This window comes from Dipodomys merriami, unplaced genomic scaffold (assembly GCF_024711535.1).
Source record: "Dipodomys merriami isolate MVZ:Mamm:240054 unplaced genomic scaffold, mDipMer1.0.p SCAF_8, whole genome shotgun sequence".
NCBI classification, from domain to species: domain Eukaryota; kingdom Metazoa; phylum Chordata; class Mammalia; order Rodentia; family Heteromyidae; genus Dipodomys; species Dipodomys merriami.
In genome coordinates, this window is record NW_027206401.1 from 53,706,837 (window position 1) to 53,727,570 (window position 20,734).

At 44.0% G+C, this 20,734-nt stretch overlaps 1 protein-coding gene and 1 pseudogene across 3 annotated transcripts in view; both read right to left on the reverse strand.

Moving 5' to 3' along the window:
• Adgrb3 (adhesion G protein-coupled receptor B3) overlaps positions 1-20,734 on the reverse strand; it is a 527,596-nt gene that overhangs the window by 147,614 nt on the left and 359,248 nt on the right. The window lies entirely within an intron of this gene.
• Positions 7,280-9,395, reverse strand: LOC138819322 (ragulator complex protein LAMTOR3 pseudogene; annotated as a pseudogene).

The following is a 20,734-nucleotide window of genomic DNA, read 5'->3' on the forward strand; positions in this document are numbered from 1 at the left end:
GCCTTAGACCGTGATCCTCCTGCCTCTGCCTCCTGAAAAGCTGGGACTGCAGGCCTCAGGCATCCTGCAAGGTCTCTAAATGTACTAACTGTGACCACGGACAGCAAGGGGCTCAGCCAGGAGAAGAGCCCTGGGAAGACAATGGTACCTGTCACTATTTCCTATCGTCAGCAGTGCGTTCACGTGGTTAAAGTGGCTTCAGTAACTGTGTGTGCCTATGTGTGTGTGCGTATGTGTGCACATGTGTATGCCTGTGTGAGTTCTGGGGCTAGAACACAGGGCCTGGGTGCTGTCCTTTAGCTTTCTTGCTCAAGGCTAATGCTCTACTACTTGAGCCCCAACTCCACTTAATTGTTTTTTTTTTGGATGGGACTGGGATGTGAACTTAGGCTCTGCAGCCTTACAGATTGGGTCTCAAGTTCTTGCCTGAGCTGCCTCATACTGCAGACCTGCTACTTCTACCAGTCTAAGTTTCTGCGAACACAGAAAGGCACCAACACACCCAGCTTGTTTGTTGAGATGGGGATCTTGCTAATTTGGTTTGTCTAGGCTAGCTTCAAACCATGATTCTTCCAAATTCTGCCTCCCAACTAAGTGGGAATAGAGGCATGAGCCACTCCTTGTGGCTATCTTCTTATCAGCTATCTATCTATCTATCTATCTATCTATCTATCTATCTATCTATCTATCTATCTATCTATCTATCTATCTATCTATACCTTTCCCCAGTGTAGGGAATGGATCTAGGCCTTGCGAATGCTAGACAAACATCCTACCACTTGAGCCCCAGCCCCAGCCCCAGCCTACACTGTGTGTGTGTGTGTGTGTGTGTGTGTGTGTGTGTGTGTGTGTGTGTGTGTGTGTGTGTGTGTGTGTGCGTATGTGTGCCAGTTCTGAGGCTTGGACTCTGGGCCTTGTATTCTTACTTAGCTTTTTTACTCAAGGCTGGTGCTCTACCACTTGAGTCATACCTCCATTTCCCAATTTTGGTTGGTTAATTGGAGATAAGAGCCTCTTGGATTTCTCTGCCTGCCCTGGCTTCAAGCTGTGACCCTCAGATCTTAGTCTCCTAAGTGGCTGGGATTACAGGCCCTGTCGCCTGGCTGCGTGTATCTTTTAACACATGAACAAACAGCCTCTCCAGGAGCAGGGACCTTATCCTGTGACAGTGTGCAGCTCTGAAGCCCAAGGAACACAGCACACGCACAGCAGCCCACTGGCTCCACCGTTCCTAGAGGCTGCACACCCCACCCCCTACCCCAGCTACCCTTCCCCAGGCACATTCCTTTGTGACCACACTTGCAGATCAAAGCCTCCTCTAAGAGTCTTTGGGCTCTGTCGGGAAAGTCAAACACAAAGAATAGCAATGGTCTCAGGCCTCTGGAGCCATCCTTTGCCAGGATGGCTCAAGCTCCAGGTTCTTCCGCTTCTTCCACCTCGGTGGCTAGGACACTGTACTTTTGAGATTGTGGGTGCAGACATTCTTAAAGTAATGTACTCATGTACTTGGGAAGTCATGTTTCTTTCATATTTTACCTGACAAGTTTGAAAGGATTCCCCGATTCTTCAGCCTTTTCTCTCCCCCCTCTCTCCGGAGGGACCAGTTCCAGACTAAAGATAGTCTGTCTATGTATCTAAACCCAGACGAAAGCTGAAGGGTGTGTGATTTGTATAAAACTCTGTGTGAATGGGACCGTACAGAAGGAAAAAGTTTACCAGTGGAGACTAAGATTTGACTTTTATTTAAAATGTGAGCATCTTCTGTAGCAGGATAAATTCTGCTTCCAATAACTCACTCCTACATATTCACATATATAACATACACACAGCATGAACACACACACACACACACACACACACACACATGATGGGGTAAAGGTTTTATATTAAAGTGACACTGCTTTTTTTTTTTTTTTTTTTTTTTGGCAATGTGAAGTTTGAAAGCACTTGATCTTTTTTTCTTTTCAAATACAGACAAAGTTCACTCAAAGCTATCAGTATAGTGTACAAAGGAGCTTTCTCGGGAGGCCTTCTCTTGTGTATTGGCAGCCCTTCCATCCCACAAGCTATGTTGAACCAAACGGCACAGTCTGTATCACATCTATTTCAAAACAGAACAAAAAGCAACAGCTAACAAGAAGGTTATTATGCCTGACCTTGTGGCTCATGTCTGCTGTCCTACTACTCAGGAGGCTGAGATCTGTGGATTGTGGTTTGACACTAGCCTGAGCAGGAAAGTCTATGAAACTCTTAGCTCCAATTATCCAGTAAAATAGCTGGAGGTGGAGCTGTGGCTCAAGTGGTAGAGTACCAACTAGGAGTGAAAAGGCAAATTAAATTCAATCTCTATTAGCAGGGGAAAAGAAAAGAAAAAGAAGGAAGGAAGGAAGGAAGGAAGGAAAGAAGGAAGGAAGGAAGGAAGGGAGGGAGGGAGGGAGGGAGGGAGGGAGGGAGGAAGACAGGCAGGCAGGAAGGAAGCAAGGAGCAAGGAAGAAGGGAGGGAATAGAGGGAGGAAAGCATCTAGCTGTGTAACTTGTGGAGGATCTAGCCAAGCAATTCTTAATTCTGCCCTGTTCAAGTCTCTCAGATCTACCTGAGTAAAGACTCGGGGACCCAGAAGGCTTCTGTCCTGCTCCTCTGCTCCCCACACCCATCTCTAGCTTTGGACATTTTCCTGTCTAGTTTTGCTGAGCACCTGGTGCAGCCCTGTTTATGTTTGCACATTTTCCTTTCTCTAGGCCCAAGGCAGCTGGAGAACCCAGCAGCCCAGACTAGACTCCGGGCTGAAGCTCCTTAACGAGGTGTTAAACCTTCTAAGTGACTCCTTTTGAGCTAAGTCTTCTTGCTAATTTGGGGCATTCAAATGTAAATGATCCAGCCAGTGGTCTTTAAAGATAGGAAGTAGCTCTTTTAGACCTGTTAGAGCTTCTTAATCAAGTAAATTCTTTAGCCTAGGGCCTTTTATCCCACCACCTACCCACTTAATAAATATAGTGCCCACTATTGTTGGATATATGCTAGGCTTTGGGGGAGATTTTTAAAAAAAAGATTGAGACTATCACAACAATTACAATAAGTCAGAAGTTAGTAGCATCAGATAGATAAATATTCGGGAAAAGAGACATTTATTTAGATTATACCCTCCCAGTGCGTTGTAGAAAGTAGTCAAGGTAAAGGAAATCTGGAGACTTGAATTCATTCTAACAGTCTGGGTCAGCTGTGAGAAAGAATTAAGAGGCTAGCAGCATCGTGTTTGTGGATTGTTAGTGCCTGAGAGATTTATTTCACTTAGAGGCAGATACTTTAGGAAACCAAAGAACTGTTAGTTATTGGAAGAGGATTTTAAATCAGCCATAAAGTCCAGGCACCAGTGCTCACCCCTGTAACCCTACCTACTCCAGAGGCTGAGGTCTGAGGATTGCATTTCAAAGCCACCCTGGGCAGAAAGGTCCATCCACCAAAACACCAGAAGCAGAGGTGTGGCTCACGTGGTACAGTGCCCAGCCTTCAGTGAATAAGCCAAGTGGGAGCTTGAGGCCCTAAGCTTAGTAAGGAAAGAGGGATTGCTGCAATCGTATTCGCAGGCAACGTTTTGATGATACATGAGGGGAAGTTATAAGCCATTAAACAGAAGACACTCTTCCATGGAAGAGAATTCTGGTCTCTGTGATGGCAGAGTCCTAGTTTGCGTGCACCACAGCAGGTCCCACAGGAGCACACAGGCCAGTGAGGAACGGGCCTGGGAAGAAGGCCGAGTGGGAAGCCTGTGAGGAACCGTTGTGTGACCCAAACATGTTTCAAAAACCCGTGTAAACTCTCCTGTGCCAGGGGGACAGGCAGCCTTCCATCAAGTGTGTGTGTGCACACTCAACCAAGTGTCCTCACCCCCTCTCCCCTCTGTGGCAGTCACCAGGCTGCCACGGGACACGCTCTCAGGGTGTTCATTTTGGGACATTTTGTTCATGAGGGACTAGCAGCTGGGAAGGCGAATTTACTCCTTGGCCGTTACTGCTGAAGGTCACGAGTGTCCGCGTCTGGCTAAGGCGTCTGCTCATCCTGTGTGTGGGCCACACTGTCTCCGTCCGGGCCTGGGTCTGAGGAATCCATCACCTTTCAGCCAGGGAGGGTGAAGCTGGCTGGCCCCTACTTCTAGCACCTGCCAATAAAGTATCTGACTTCTCACACACCCTCTGATCCTGCACCCAGCTTTTCTTAATTCAGTAATTGTGAGAAAGTGTTCCTAAAAATTCATCTACCTACACACTCAACCTTCAGATATCAGCAAGAGACTAACTTGGTTCTAAATATTATGTGCTTTCTCAACTAGGGCACTTCACCAAGTTATTTTAGGTGTAGAGGAGAATGTGTTCACTCTACCCATGCGTCTATTAATGCTGCTGCAAATTGTGGGATGAATTTGAGAAAAGCATCGGAATTATGTGGTCTATCATCTATCAATCAATCAATCTATCTATCCATCTGATCCTACTCATTCTATCTGTTCATCTACTATCTTGCTATCTACCCATCCAGCAACTTCTTCACCACTTGTCCTTATCATCTCATCTCTCTTATCATCTGTTTCTCTATATCTCTATCATCTATTTCTCTGTCACCTCTATACCTATCTGTCATCTATAATTCATCTATATAATAAATGCAATGGGAAATGTAGATTGGGATGCTGTAGAATTGAGACCTATGAGACCAGTCAGGTGCCAGGGACTCACACCTGTAATCCTAGCTACATAGGAGGCTGAGAGCTGATGATCGTGGTTTGAAGCCAGGCTGGGCAGGAGAGTCCATGAAACTCTTATCTCCAATGAATCATTAAAAAGCTTGAATTGGAGATGAGGCTCAAGTGGTGGAATGCCAGTCTTGAGCAAAAAATAAAAAAATAAAAAAGCTAAGCAAAAGCATGAAGTCATGAGTTCAAGCCCCAGCACTGGTACACGTACACACGTATACACACACACGTACACACACATAAACACAAACACACGTACACACAGAAGACATATGGGACAATGCAGCCAGTTAAGTGTCTGGATCCACAGGAAAGAGTCAGTATGGAGATTTTGCAAGTCTTTCAGGGATACTATAGATAACTTGTCAGATACTTCAATCTTAGAATTATTCTTAGTATTGAAACAAAAACAAAAGCTTAAATACAAATTTTATAAGATAACTTGCTTATCAATATTTGAATATTTGTAACTAAAACATGGCCTCACTAGAATAAATATTCACAAGCATCCTCAAGTTAAGGCTAAGGTCAACCCCAGAAGCTGCAGAACAAATGTGAACAACTGTGAGTCACACTGGCAGGGTCGGGGAGGAGGTATGTACATCACACCTGGTAGAGGAAGAGATGTGCACATCACAGGGGGTGGAGGAGGAGGTATGTGTGTATGTACATCACATGGGGTGGTTGGGGAGGAGGTGTGTATATCACATGGGGTGGGGGAAGAGGAGGTGTGGACATAACATGGGGTGGTGGGGGAGGAGGTGAGTACTGCTGTAGGAGTTGGTGGTTAGTAGCACACAGAGTTCAGTCTCCTTTCTTGAAATGCCAGAGATGGCAAAGCCACACTTCTGGATTCCCTATCATCCATGGGATTTCACAAGATGGGCTGGGATGACTGAGAAGCAGGACTGGAGGAGGAATGTGGGTGCAGGCAGTTGGAGTAGAGCTCCAGTGGAGACTGCCTGCAGGAGGTGTCCTGAGGGAAGGGACAGATGGACAGTGAGGGAAGGGACAGTTGGACAGACAGTGAGGATGGACAGTGGATGGACAGTGGTGCCGTGTGTTACAAAGGAATAATGGATCATGAAGAATGGCCCACATCAGAACACAGGTACTGAAGGAAGACAAGAGTGACTACTTTTGATCATTTAAATAAAAAAAAAAAAGAATGAATGCACGCAAGAGAACGATGCAAAAGTAGAAGTCCCGTGGGATGCAGTGGCTCACGCTTGTAATGCTCACTACTCAGGAGGCTGGGATCTGAGGACCCTGGTTTTAAGCCAGTCCACTCAGAAAGTCCAAGAGATTCTTATCTACAACTGATAAGCAAAAAGCTGAAAGTGGAACTGTGGCTCAAGTGGTAGAGTGTCAGTGAAGTGAGAGCAACAAATCTAAGAGAAAGCACCATAGTACCTACAGGCCATAGTAACTACACACACACTTACGTACACACACACACAAATAGTGATTTTGTGCTTGTGTGTGTGTGCGTGTGTTGTATGTCAGCACGGGCTGGATCTTGGAGGCCTCTCATTCTCCCTTAGCTTTTTTTTTATTTTTTAAATACTATTTTATTTATACTCATGTATGAAAAAATGGCTAAAATGATCACGTTTATATACCTACTGAATACCATTCAGTAAACAAGTAATATTTAAATTCTATAAAGAACAATCAAAACGATGGTTGGTTATAGAGAGCAGAGTAGGAAGAAGATTAAGCTTTAATTTTCCTTTTCATTAAAAAGAACCCTCTGAAAAAACTCATTAGTGACACATATCTACACTGCAAAGTAAATATATATAAAGTCAGTGATTGTACCGATTTTGTTACTTTTACTAGGCCATTTTATCTTCTCACACTCAATGCAAATAAAACACAATAGAAGAAAAATATGTCCTTGTTATTATTCACAATAAGAGGGTCTGCTGCACCCTGGCTGCTGGGAAGTCCTGTACAGTAGAGAGCTCTCAATGGCTCAAGCGATCAATGCACCATTTTTTTTCTTTTTCTTTTTGTTTTGCCAGTTGTGGGGCCTGAACTCTGGGCCTGGGTGCTGTCCCTCAGCTCTTCAGCTCAAGGTTAGCACTCTACCACTTGAGCCATAGCGCCACTTCTGGCTTTTTCTGCTTATGTGGTACTGAGGAATCGAACCCAGGGCCTCATGCATGCAAGGCAAGCACTCGGCCATTGAGCCACCTTCCCAGCCCATCAATGCACCATTTTGATTCTGATGTACTGAACAGGATCCCATCCATGTGCGGTGACTGCTCACTCCACAGCAGCTGTGACAGACAACCATTTCAGAGTCTCCCCATTCTCCCCAGATCTCTAAAGAAAAGACCTTACAAAATAAATGTAATACCTGATCTGTCTATAAATTACACCTACAGGCGGATTTTTTAGTATAAGGGGGAAAAGGGGTCCTTTCTTATGTACATATAGAGACAAGTATTATTGTGGTCTAAAGATGACTAGATTGACTTGTGTTTTTATAACTAGATAAGTCATATATCAAAACCACCATCAGTTTAGGAAACTTCCACAACTTTGATCACTTCTTCAAACAACAAAGAAAGTTCCTTTTCTAGGCTGACAATTAGCCCTGTGTTAGCATTGCTACTGGCTATGAAACTCATCAGGAGGGGTAAAGGAATGAACTGAACTACCTGGTAGGTGTTATAGTCACAGATGATGCTTTTATTCTTGGAAAGTCCAAGTTTGCTCCCTTGTTCTGTTGCAAGGGCAAATGCAGATAAGAAACCAGCAAAGCATGCTGGGGAGCATTTGTCACTGGCCACTTTGATAGCAGGTACTCCGTCTCTATCCGACACATCAAGAGCATGGAGTCCTTCACCACTTGGTCACTTCTTATACAGGAATGGCTTTGGGTGATCGATCCACTGTGACCAACCCCTTTCCTTCGCAGGATCAGTTTCTGGGCCACCGGAATATCCCCACCATACTAAAGATGAATCCTTGGCAAGCTGCTGCCACGTGACTCCTCTCCCTTAGCTTTTTCTGCTCAAGACTGGTGTTCTGCCATTTGAGCCAAAGCTCCACTTCAGCTTTGTGACCAGAAGTGAGAGTCTCCTCTTGGACTTTTTGTGCCCAGGGTGACTTCAGACTGAAACTTCAGCCCTCAACTTCCTGAGTAGCTGGGATTACAAGTGCGAGCTCTCGGCAAGAACAGTGATTTTTCTGTGAGCCCGTGAAGGCGGTCTGGGAGGCAGCACAGCACCTGTGCTCGAGAGGCCACAGAGGCCACCTTTCTGTGGATGCCACACTCCCAGCTCGACAGAAATACTGTCTTTGGTCAGAAAGTTCTCTGGAGGGACTTTCTCTTGTGGATGAGACAAATACATGAACTCTAGTACACAGAGACAAGTACACGGACGCAGATAAGCACAAAGACATGTCAGACAAGTACACGGATGCAGACAAGCACATGGATACAGACAAGCACAAGGATGAGTCTTGGTGTCATCAGGGTGTATGCTGCAGGCCTCTACCCCCCCGAGCCTGCGCTGTCCCTCTGGTGATTTATCTGTCACTGTGGGCCTCTCTTCACTGAGTACTGATGACAACAGATTGATGTTATAAAATTAGCCCTAATGTTCTCTCTGCCACATCTGTGCTCTGTGCTTGCCAAACTAATGTCAAGGAGAGGGTATCTGGAGATTTTCTTCAAGTTACCACCACCAAAATAGCTGTGCTTATGAAATGCAGGCAACACGCGATGCCTTTGTTTTTCCCCTTAGTTACCCTTTCTTTTTCTTTTTCTGCTGGTACTGTTGAATTCAATGCCTTGTGCTCTTGCTTGGCTTTTTTCACTCAAGGCTGGTGCTCTACCACTTGAGCCACACCTCTACTTCTGGCTATTCTCATGGTTAATTGGAGATGAGTCTCATGGGCTTTTCTGACCAGGCTGGTTTAGAACAGGGTTCCTCAGATCTCAGCCTCCTGAGTAGCTGGGATTACACCTCTGGTCCCTTGTAATTTGTTCAACTTCGAATTATGAAGTAGAAATTTTAAAGAAGAAAACCAGACCCAGAAATTTCCCCAATTTTTTTTTAAACTAAACCTGATTTTTGGTAAAAACTATATAAATCAAAAAAATTAATGACCTCAAGTTCTAACAATCTTAAGAGAAAAACATTTTATTTCTACTTCTGAGAGCAAATGGTAAAACTATGTTTCTTTTCTTCCCCGGAGGTCACTCTCTATAGAAAGCTTAATAATAAACGTTTGAATAAGAGCCTACAGGTGTCAAAGGACATTTACATACAGGAGCGCTTTTAATTCCTACGAAACCTTGCAGGAGGGATGCTCTTATTCCTTGGCTTCTGTAGCCAAGGCCAGGAGGCACAGAGCCCTGAGGCTAAATTGAGCCCTGGCTAGCTCTGCCGATGGGCTCTTCCTCTAATTCCATGTTATGGTTCTGAGAACGTTCCTAAGGCTTCCAGGAATGTTTTGTGCTGAGCTCCTGGTGTGAGAAGAGCACAAATGGTTCCTCTAACAGACACAACCTAACCCAAACTTACCTCTGACAAAGAAGCCGGGAGAAGTCACTATTTTCAGGCCTAATGCCAGGGAGCTTCTAGCAAATTCTGCCTTTTCCTGGTTCCAATGAGAAGGCACTCTCATGGAACCCTATTACACTGCTGGTGGGAATGTACACTCATACAACCACTTTGGAAAGCAGTCTGAAGGGTCCTCAGAACGCTAAATATTGACCTCCCTTATGACCCAGTCATACCACTTCTAGGCATCTATCCTGAACAACAGGAACCAATATACAAGGACACATGCACCTCCATGTTTATTGCAACACTGTTCACAATAGTCAGGATATGGAAACAACCCAGATGTCCCACCACAGATGAATGGATCCAAAAATTGTGGTATCTATACACAGTGGAATATTATGCAGCCATTAGAAAGGACAAAATAATGGCATTTGCAGGGAAATGGATGGAGCTAGAAGAAATCGTGTTGAACGAGGTAAGCTAAGAGCAAAGAGACAAACAGCACATGGTCTCCCTGATAAGTGGATGTTAAATCCAAAACGTAAGGTGATACGACAAAATTAACAAGGCTCAAGAAACAAAGGATTCCCACTCACCTGGCCGAATCACTACTAAATAACCACATGCTGCTGATCACATATATGGTATATATGTGTGCACTGGAGGAAAACCAGGAGGACGAAATAGAACTAGAGGGAATTAGGGAAAAACATATAACAGCGGAACCCATCAGCTGCACTGGTCGTGGATCAAAATGAACTAAGTATTTCAATGATGGGAAGGAGGGAATGAGTGGGAAAGAGGGAACAGCTGGCACTATGCAAAACAAAAGAAATGTGGATATCACCCAATGTGAAAGAAATAACTGTACTGCAAAGCTCATAGAACTTATAAATGTTATAGACCACGAGAGAGAGAGAGAGAGAGAGAGAGAGAGAGAGAGAGAGAGAGAGAGGGCACTCCATGAAGTGCTGTACATGGATTACTTCACTTAACTTTCACAAGGTCCTTGTTATGATCACTCTACCAACACAGAACCCATGTGCATTCAGGTAACAGGCTAGCTGATTCCAGGAGCCATGTGTGCACACTCTCCAAAAAGCCCTGCCGTGCTGGACATGAAGAAAGCTTTCCTCCACAAAAGCACCACGTAGGGCAAGGTTATCAGAGGTGTTGTAACAATGAAGAACAGTTGAGGCTGGGCCGGGGTCTAATGGTTGTGACCTTAGCTACTCAGGAGGTGGAGGTCTGGTATAAAGCCACCCCAGGCAGAAAAATCCATGAGATTTTCATTTCCAGCTAATCACTAAAAAGCTAGAAGTGGAGCTGTGTCTCTAATGGTAGAGTACCAGCTTGAGTGAAAAACCAAGCAAGTGTGTGAGGCACTGAATTCAAGTCTCAGTACCAGCACCAAAAAAGAAAAAGAGAAAGAGGAGAGAGAGAGACAGGAAGGAAGGAAGGAAGGAAAGAAGGAAGGAAGGAAGGAAGGAAGGAAGGAAGGAAGGAAGGAAGGAAGGAAGGAAGGAAGGAAGGGAGGGAGGGAGGGAAGGAGGGAAGGAGGGAGGGAGGGAGGGAGGGAAGGAAAGTAGGAAAGAAGGAAGGAAGGAAGGAAGGAAGGAAGGAAGGAAGGAAGGAAGGAAGGAGGGAAAGTGACAACAGTTTTCAGATTGACTCTGGTACCCTGGGCGTGTCCTGGGGCTGAGCAGGGCCACTTAGCGAATTCCAGCTCTACCTTCACCAGGTTCTAGTGCTTCTGCTCAGTGTGCAGCCAGCACCTGCTCTTATCATTTTGTCTTAGTCACTTTGTTCTTATCAGTTTGTCTTAGTCACTTTGCTCTTATCACCGGTTCCAGTGCCCGCCGTGGAGCTTGGGAGATCTTCACTAGCCATACAACGGACAAGGGTCTCATATCTAAAATATACTTAGAACTCAAAAAATTAAATCCTCCAACAACAAATCCTCAAAGAAACAATTGCCTCATTAACAAGCGGGCTAAAGACTTAAAGAGACACTTCTCTGAAGAAGAAATAAGAATGGCCAATAGACACAGGAAGAAATGCTCGACTTCTCTAGCCATAAAAGAAATGCAAATCAAAACAACATTGAGATTCCACCTCACCCCAGTTAGAATGGCTATAATCAGGAAATCTAATAACAAAAGATGCTGGAGGGGATGTGGACAGAAGGGAACCTTACTGCTTTGTTGGTGGGAGTGTAAACTTGCTCAACCACTTTGGAAAGCAGTATGGAGGTTCCTCAAAAGATTCCACATAGAGCTCCCCTATGACCCAGCAATCCCACTTATGGGCATTTATCCAAGCAGCGATCACAAACAGGATGTCTTCATTAAAATGCAGCAGGAAAAGAATGTATGTAACTATAAAGTATAATTAACAAAGACCAAGCCACCAGGCCAAAGCAGGAACCCTTCAGGAAAACAATTCTCTCAAGATTAACAGAAAGGAAGCAAACTGCTTCCATAGAAAAGATGTTTTTCCCTCCCTCCCTCCTTCCCTCCATCCCTCCCTCCCTCCTTCCCTCCCTCTTCTCCCTTCCTCTCTCTCCCTTTCTTCTTTCCTATGGCACCAGGATTGGGAATTCAGTGCTGGGCAAATGCTCTAACCTTTTGAACTATCCCAAGTCTCTCTCCACTTCCTTGCTTCATACACTCACCCAGCTAATGGTACTCTGTGTGTATTCCTGTGATATAATCTGTGGGATCAGGGGTGTTGTTATCAGTCTCATGCAACTACTCACCATGTCTCCTCTGGTAAGTTTAGAATGTCTCTTGACAATGGAACATCCCATGATGTGAAAAGACAAAGACCTGAGAGGGGACAGGATGCTCTGGAGTCGGGGGCCACAAGTTCTGAAGGCAGTAAGAGAAGATGGAGGAAGTGGGATGGGGGGACCAAAGGGAGTTGAAGCAAATTCAATTCAATCTTTTTCCAAGTGCTCCCGGAGTGCTCTTTTAGTTTGGATATTGTCTTGTTTCTTCCTAGCTTTCACACTGTTTACCTAGTTCCCTTTGCTTGTTATTGTACCACGTCAATTAAAAAAAAAACTGTACTTGACAGTATTTGTAATATGAAGGGTTTAATTTTCATTTGTTTCCAAATACTTTTGTGTCTTCATTGTGGGGTGTGGATTAGAAGTATACAGGGATCCAGGTATCTTATATTAAGAACAGGTGGTTGAATTGTTAATATCCATGGAAACTTTCCATTTAAGAAAGGAATAGGTAACTCTACAAAAATGCAATAATGCAAAAAAATTCACTAGAACAATGATCATAAAGCACTTGTTAAAACAAAGTGTAAAAATCTTCAGAGAAAATGACAAAGAGCTATCTGAAAAATATATTTCACTGTCAAATGTAAAGAACAGAGAATATTAAACTGATCACTAAAAGTTCAATTTAGAGTAAAATATTCTAGCAAGACTGTAGTCCTGCATTTCCTGTCTTGCTCTCATGACACTCAATATGTGTGTCATGTTAATATTTAAAAAAATCTATATTACACACCCACATAGCACATACAGACGCCGTGGCAGAACATTGGATCAGTATTCTAATTCTCTGGACACTCAGAGAGTAGTGTCGTTTCTGTGTTCAGATGGAAAACTATGGCTTCAACCACGCGTGCCTCTCTGTCTCAGTCTGAATGTCCCTGTTTCAAGAGCACACTGATGGTATGGATGAGGGCCACAGTACTGGTCTCATCAGAACTTGATTGCCTTTGTAATTAATTCTGAGTCCAGGGGATATGAACCTGATGAGCCAAGCTGGGAAGAAGGCATCTGATGCTGCTTACTGGCTCTCTTCACCCACAGGTCCCTTTATGGTGTGCCTGACACAGAAGCAGGGGCCCCTGGAAGTCCCGCCCCTCTTGACCTGCCTTGGCACCGCCCCCTGTGCGTGGAAGGAAGGGTCCCATCATCACTCTACACAGGTGGCAGCCACTGACAATTTTTGTACTTCTCACCCGCCACAGCCCTCGATGCTCTGGGCCGAACCTTCATCTTCAGGGTCTGGTGAGACCCTAAGTCCAGACTGTCCTTTTTCCCATCTCCTCATAGCTACACAACCCAACCACAGGTCTCTCATCTCAGTGAGATTGTGAGTTACATGTGAGCATGGGCTGGGACTGAATCATGTTTGCCTGAGTTCATCTGCTGACATCTCCATGCCTCAGACTATAGCTCTATTTGGAGATGCAAGTCTTAGGGCTGTAAGGTGGGGCCCTTGTGCAAAATGGAAGGACTGGTAATTGTGTATGTGTGCGTGTGTGTGTGTGTGTGTGTGTGTGTGTGTGTGTGTGTGTGTGTGTGTGTGTTCAGGGCTTCATGTTCTTGCTTGGCTTTTAGGCTCGATGCTGGCAACACTCCACTCTCTGCAAACAAGGAGAACACCCAGAACAACAAACCTCCAGTACCAGGACCCAGACTTCTAACCTTCAGCATGGCCAGAAAATAAACTTATTATTGGAGCCGACACTTCTGGTACTTGGTTATAAGAATCTAAGACAACTAACAGCACAGCAAGGCTGACCCGATAGACATTTTATGAAGACTGACATGACTGAATTAAAACTATTATGCAGAGCTCTCATTAAATCTGCAATTCACATGAAATTGGGAGGGGAGATTCTTAGTATGCATAAGTTTATCATGATTTCATGCACCTGTGCATTGCCAACACCAAAAGATGAATGACAACTTCTCCTTGCAAGTCAGTTCATATTCTCTAAGTAATATACAACTTTTATCAGTAAGATTAATTTTTATTTTGATATAGTTGACTCCTGAAATACAAATGGCAGAAGATGAATGAGATCTTGCCTCGTGGTGTTTAGAGAAGTGGTGCAGGCCAGAGAGAAGGTCAGAGACTCTGAGAACTGTTAGGCCCTGGTTTGGCCTTGTATATATGAGCTTTCTTTGTGTGTGTACTGTTTCTCCAAATGTTGTAGCAATGATCTTCAGAGGAAGCTAAGATGAAGATGTGAGAAGAAGAATGAGAGGCTAATTGGGAAACTGAGGCTTTTAATTGTTTCTTACTCTATGAGCCAGTGTCATAAATCTTGGTAGTAGTAATTTCAATTTTCCTAGCCTTGACAATTATTTCCACTACTGAAATGGTTTTAAGCTGATAGTTTCAACAAAGACTCAGTGAAGAGTGAAGTGAATTCTCGAGTCACCTGGGAAATCTTTCTCTTCATCTCCTGATTGAAACTAGTGGAGCCAATGACTCTGCTGTCTCCAGTTTGTCTGTAAACACACACCATTCTTTAATCATTCATTCACAATATAAATAAGAAACATTAGCAGCTAATATTTGAACATGTGTTATATATGTATCAGACCTTATTATTAGTACAGAGTGTGGAAACTCACATCTGCAATCCCAGCTAATCAGGAGGCTAAGATTGGGAGGACCATGGTTCTAGGACAGCCCGGGCATAAAAGTTTGTGAGACTTCTGTCTCCCAGAAAAAAAAGCTGGGAATAGTGGTACATGCCTGTCATCCCAGGTATCATGGAAAGAAAAAGTAGGAGGATCAAGATCCAGGCTGGCTAAGGCAAACAGCAAGGGCCCAACTCAAAAATAACCAGAGCAAAAAGGGCTGGAGTGTGAGTTAAGTCATATCTTTGCCCAGCAAGGGCACAGCTCTGCGTTTGAACTGTAGTAAAGCCAAAGATTAAAAACAATGGAAAGCAAATGGTGTATTCTTCTACTGTTATTATACTGTATTCTACTGAGTGAGAGGCATGAAGTACCGAGGGTCACATTATCAATGAACTCACAGAGTTGACCGCAAACCCGAGCAGCCCATTCTTCAACACCGAGGGTCTCATACCAAAGCAGCTCTCTTTTGCACTGAAGGCCTTTGCCAAGGTTAGCAGGTTATGTAATTACATCACATCTGTAATGAATGGAGAAGCCCCTCGGAGCCATCCCATGCACTCCTACGCTCATCCCATGCAATAAAAAACAAAAGACCTCAGAGGAGGACTCAAGCATTTCCTTTGCCTTAAGTTGCTAAACTGTGCCTCTGTCCAGACAGAACTAGAGAGACATGAAGGAAGCCTGCAGGTCTGGGAAACCTAAGTGCTTGGGTCAGAGCATACAGTGGTGCCCAGCCTGGGGAGGACTCTGGAGCAGCTGGGGAGGACTCCAGAGTGTCTTTTATGTACTCCCAGCTCTGGTCCATGGAGCTGCAATGTCCTATTACTATGGTGCTGCTGGTCCTGAACTCAGGACCTGGGCACTGTCCCGAGCTTTTTCACTCATGTCTGATGCTCTACTACTTGAGCCACAGATCAACTTGTGAATTTTTGGTGGTTAACTGGAGATAAGAGTCTCTTAAGAGTTTCCTGTTGGCTCCTTTGAATCTTGTTTCTTAGAGCTCAGCCTCCTGACTAGCTGGAATTTCAGTTATGAGCAATTGTGCCCAAATGTCCTACTGCTCTTTGATTTTTGAGCCAAATTCCTTGTCATTTCTCTTCTATGACTTACATTAAAAAACACATCCAAATTTAGTTTGCTTTGAGTTCACAGCAATCTCAGAGATTAAGAAGAGAAAGGAGAGAGAGAAAAAAAACAAAATGGAGTTGACTAGTTTGACTATTTACAAAGACAGGTGATGTGAGTAAAGGAAATTCTCCAAATCTGAGTATGTGGATTCTGATGAGGGATGCAGATAAATGGCGGCTGAAGGAAGAGAAAGGAACAAAGTAATTAGGGTTGTAACTCTTGGCTCTGTCTCTATTTTATTTTTCCTATCAGACTGAATTTCTCACCGTTCAAGTCCTAAAATAAGTTTCTCTTAATTTGCTCTGTGCTTTTCAGTTCTTTCATCTTGCTGGGAGGGATATGTAATTATGTAATCCAGTCAGACACGGCCTCCTATCACACCTGCCCGGCTTGGGAGCGGAAGGGAGCTGGCGGGAGGTAGGATGCTGCGTTAGACAGTGACAGGACCAGTCATGGAGGTGATGCTAGCCTTGGGATGGACCAGGCCAGGACAAAGGTAGAAAGAGCAGACATGACAAGAAACACACTTTTCCCTCACACGAATCTCAGAGAGGAAATTTTAAGTGTGGCTTAAAAGCAAAAGAAAGTCAAGTTTAAGGTTCCTCACCTTGATGATTTAGGATTTGTGATATTGAAAAGCAAGCAAGAGTATATCCATCAATACAATGCCCTGGATGTGCATGTAACTTCTAGGGAATTATTAACTTGGCCAATTTTATCCCCACCTGCCACTCCCCCCCCCTCCAGGGACTATATGTAGAACACAATGTCACTGTAGCCATGAAAAATTAAGATAAATAAGCACAGAAAAAGCTAGTGTGCTGGGTACCAGCGTCTACTCTCAAACCCTTTCTACCCATGGAGGAATAGAACATTTGCTCTATGACACTTACGATGTAAGCAAGGGGCTGGAGCGGAGGGCAGGTAGCTCACCCGCAGGTTCAGGGCCCTGAATTCCATTCAAGCAATAGGAGGAGGAGGAGGTGGAGGAGGAAGAGAAAGAAGGAGAAGCAGAGGAAGAGGAGGAGGAGGAGGAGGAAGAAGAGGAGGAGGAGGAGGAGGAGGGGGAGGAGGAAGAGGATAAAAAGAGAAAGAAGAAGAGGAGGAGGAGAACAGGAAGAGAAGAAAGAAGAGAAAGGAGGAGGCAGAAGAAGAGGAGGAGAAGAAAGAAGGGGGGAAGAGGAGAAGGGAGAAAAGGAAGAGGAAGAGAGGAACAAGAAGAGGAGGAGAAGAGGTAGAGGTAGAAGGAAAGGAGATAGAGAGGAAGAGGAAGAGAAGAAGGGACAGGAGGACAAAGAGTGCAAGCAAGATCTCAGCTTACAGGACACCTGAACTATTTGCCTATAGAGACCAAGAGCCCCAACCTTGTCTACTCTGGAATAGAAAAATAAACTTTTTGGAACCATTTTACCATTTTTTATACAGAATAGAGAAAACCATAGGCTGAAACTCACAAGGGAACTGTCTTAGGCTAAAGATGACTGAATCCCCAGGACTCTGCTACCAGCCCACCCCTCACTCGCTCCTCTCCACCTTGTTCTTAGCTCCCAGCTCTAAATGGGGATGGACATCTCTCTTATGCTGTCCCAGAAGCACTCCTGTCCTTTCTAGCCTTCTAATCCGTGCTGCCCAACCTAACATTCAGTGTACTGTAATGACTCCTTTACTCGTGTGACTGTCTTCCCACTATCTTCTCTTAATCTAAACTTGTCTCAGCCAGGGGCAGAACTGTAATTCTAGACATGGCAAGCTAACTGGCATATATAGTTAGGTGTCAGCAAATATGTGTCCAGTGAATTAAAGTTTTTATTTCCAGTGCATGTCTGTTCTCAGACTTCATAATCCCCAAAGTTTCTTCCATTAGATATGTACTTTATAAGCTAAGTAAGAGTTGTAAAATGATTATTGCAGATAACAAATTAAAACATTTGTTATATAACACAAAGGTATAGCACCATTACTGACAGTATGAATCTCAACATTGTTGAGTCACCTTCTTATTTCACTATACTTTTTAAAGACAAATTTATTTTTTAATGCTAGTGTCAATTAAAGGGTCAATAAAAGCCTAGTGTTTGCCAAGAGAAGATATATCACTTTAAAATTTTCATTCTTTTCATGGGTTTCAGACAAAGGTGGTAATTTCCTAACCATTCCTTTGTATGCAGAAATAAAGAACAATTGAAATTAATTCCTTTGTAGTTGGAAAAGTACAAATTATTGAAAGTGTGAATCACTGAGACCCGCTACAAGATAACTCAGGGTGGTGGTAAGGAAAATGCCGGAGTAGGAAAGAAAGGCTGGGATGGGCTCTCGCTTGGGCCGACACTCCCAATGGCATCATCTCCGGTGAAATTCCTAATATTCCAGGTGCCAATGTCACTTCCAAAGGACAGGAAAACTTGTTGAGAGGATCAGATGGGATTAAATATATGAAAGCATTTTCTAGAGTCCACAGCACTGCGCAAATAGAAGACAATATCAAGGTTGCAGTCTACATGACTTTATACCCTAAAATAAGGTTATATTCCATTGGTAAATTTGCTGTAGTGTCTTACAAAGCAAAGCGGCCTGGGTTTTATTGATGAGCCATGTAAGGTCACCGCTGACTCACTTCAGAAGAAATCAGCCTAAGTTATAATAGATGTTCCTATTTACAATTCTGAGACACTCCCTGACTGGGCTCTATGGCATTTTTACTAGTCAGAAAGTTTTTATCCACAGGAATGAACGTGAATGTTCAAGTGTGTGGACTTAAGACTGCTGTCACATCGTAATCCACAGCACCCTACCACGCAATACAAAAGAAGTTGTGCCAACATTAAGTCTTGAGCCGTTCGCTGTGATATGAACTCCTTCGTAGGAAGCAGTGCCCTGGGGACACACAGTCCCCGGAATTCCTGTTGGAAAGTGCTAGTGCAGATGCACACATGGGAATACAGTTGGTGATTAATGAAAGTGATGGCAATTCTTCATCAGCAGTCCTAAGCAATTGATTCTAAAGCACCACAACAAATCTGAACGAGCCATTCAGGTCCCTATTCGGATTCCATCGTAGAAAAGATGTTTTTTTATTAACAAATGAATTCTGTTTCTGACCTGGATGTGTTGTCTGCAAATTGTACAAATGTCAGTTTGCTTCTACTGCACAAGATTTTAATATACATAATGTCACAGAAGAAATTGAAGGGATATCATGTCATAGAGTAGAGAACACACAGAAATACTTAGTTTTAATGAAGTTTACAAATTTAGAGTTGGGCGCCAGTGGCTCACATTATAATCCCAGATACTTAGGAGGAGGAGATCTTGAGAAAGGAGGTGCCAAGCCAGTCCAGGCAGAAAAGTCCGAGAGATTCTACCTCCAATTAAGAGAAAAGCTGGAAGTGGAGGTGTGGCTCAAGCGGTAGAGCACCAGCCTTGAGAGGAAAAGCCAAGTGAGAGCACAAGGTCCTAAGTCAGGCACACGGAAATCACATCACAATATAATTATATTACTTTGTTTTCTCTTACTGCAGATAGGAAGTGTTTACTACATATGAGGAGGCACTTCTAAGTAAACTTCATTTGGAGCCCCCTATAGATATATCAGAAACAAAGGGTTTTCCCCAGATGTAAACTCCAAACAAATGTGTCAGTTATAATTCCAAAAATTAAAAAAGTACTAAGTTCTGGCATGGAGATATTTACATGTGAGGTTTATAGCTGTAGTCTGTATTTCTGATGCGCTCATGTGCAATGATACAAAAATAATGCATCTGCATGTACCTGTCACCTAGCAACAAGGTCTGGATAGAAGACAGTGAAAATGGCCTCACAAGGTATGTTGGAAACTAACAGCATTTCATGAAGAAATATTCTTTTCTTTTTCTATCGGAGCAAAAGAAAGTCACAAAAAATAACATCTTCGAGTATATCGGGATAATTATCTTGAGTTGGGAACTGACTCATTCTCCAGCCGTACCCTCACCCAGCAGCATTAGTCACGGAAGTCCACGAAGGATAGAGGTCCACGGAAGAGGCCATGTTGCCACAGGTTTCTGGAAGGAACAGCATCTTCAGCCTACCTATGGTCTACCTATCAGGTGGACAAGCCATAAGAATTCTTTTGAATGAACCCATTCCAGAGAGCACTGAGCAGCTCTGGGTCCTCCAGCTCCACGGCCAGCACCAGGACACGTGGGCAAGCGGGCCTCAGAGCCCAGGCTGACCTGTGCCTCGCTGGAAGCTTCCCGGACACCCATGGTCCCTCCAACACCTTTCTGGAGACTTCTCTGTTAGAGCTGGGGACATGGCATGGAAAAGTCCATTTTGGAAAGTCTGCATTTATAGAAGGACGATATGATTTGTGCTGAAGTGGTGTAACTGGTATTCACGCCCCTGTCATGCAGGCTGAGGTCTAGGGGGCACCATCCACCCTGAGAACAGCAGCACAAGAAACTGCTGTGGATGGCACGCCCCCCCACTTGAACCTGAATCGTACGTGAGACCTGGCATTTCATTTTGAAGAAGAAAGCAGCGCTTGGAGATGATCAACCAAATGTAGGTTACTGCCTGCTGTCCCAGTCAGATGCCATCATCCTACAGATGTTCAGCCATGATTTCAGGAGATCAGATAGACTCATGCAAACAGATGCAGTATTGCCATAAGCCCCAGGTCTGGAATGTTCTTATCTCTAGCTATTAAGGCTACAGAGTTAGCATTATGGGTAAATAGCTTAATTTGAAAATTTTTTATTTAATTAGTTAAAATATGATGTGTGAGTGTGTGTGTGAGAGAGAGAGGGAGAGAGAGAGCGCACTGGGGCTCATACTCTGGCTTCTCAGCTTTTTCACTCAAGACTGGTGCTCTACTACTTGAGTCATACCTCCACTTCTAACTTTTTGCTGGCCAACTGGAGATAAGAGTCACATAGACTTTC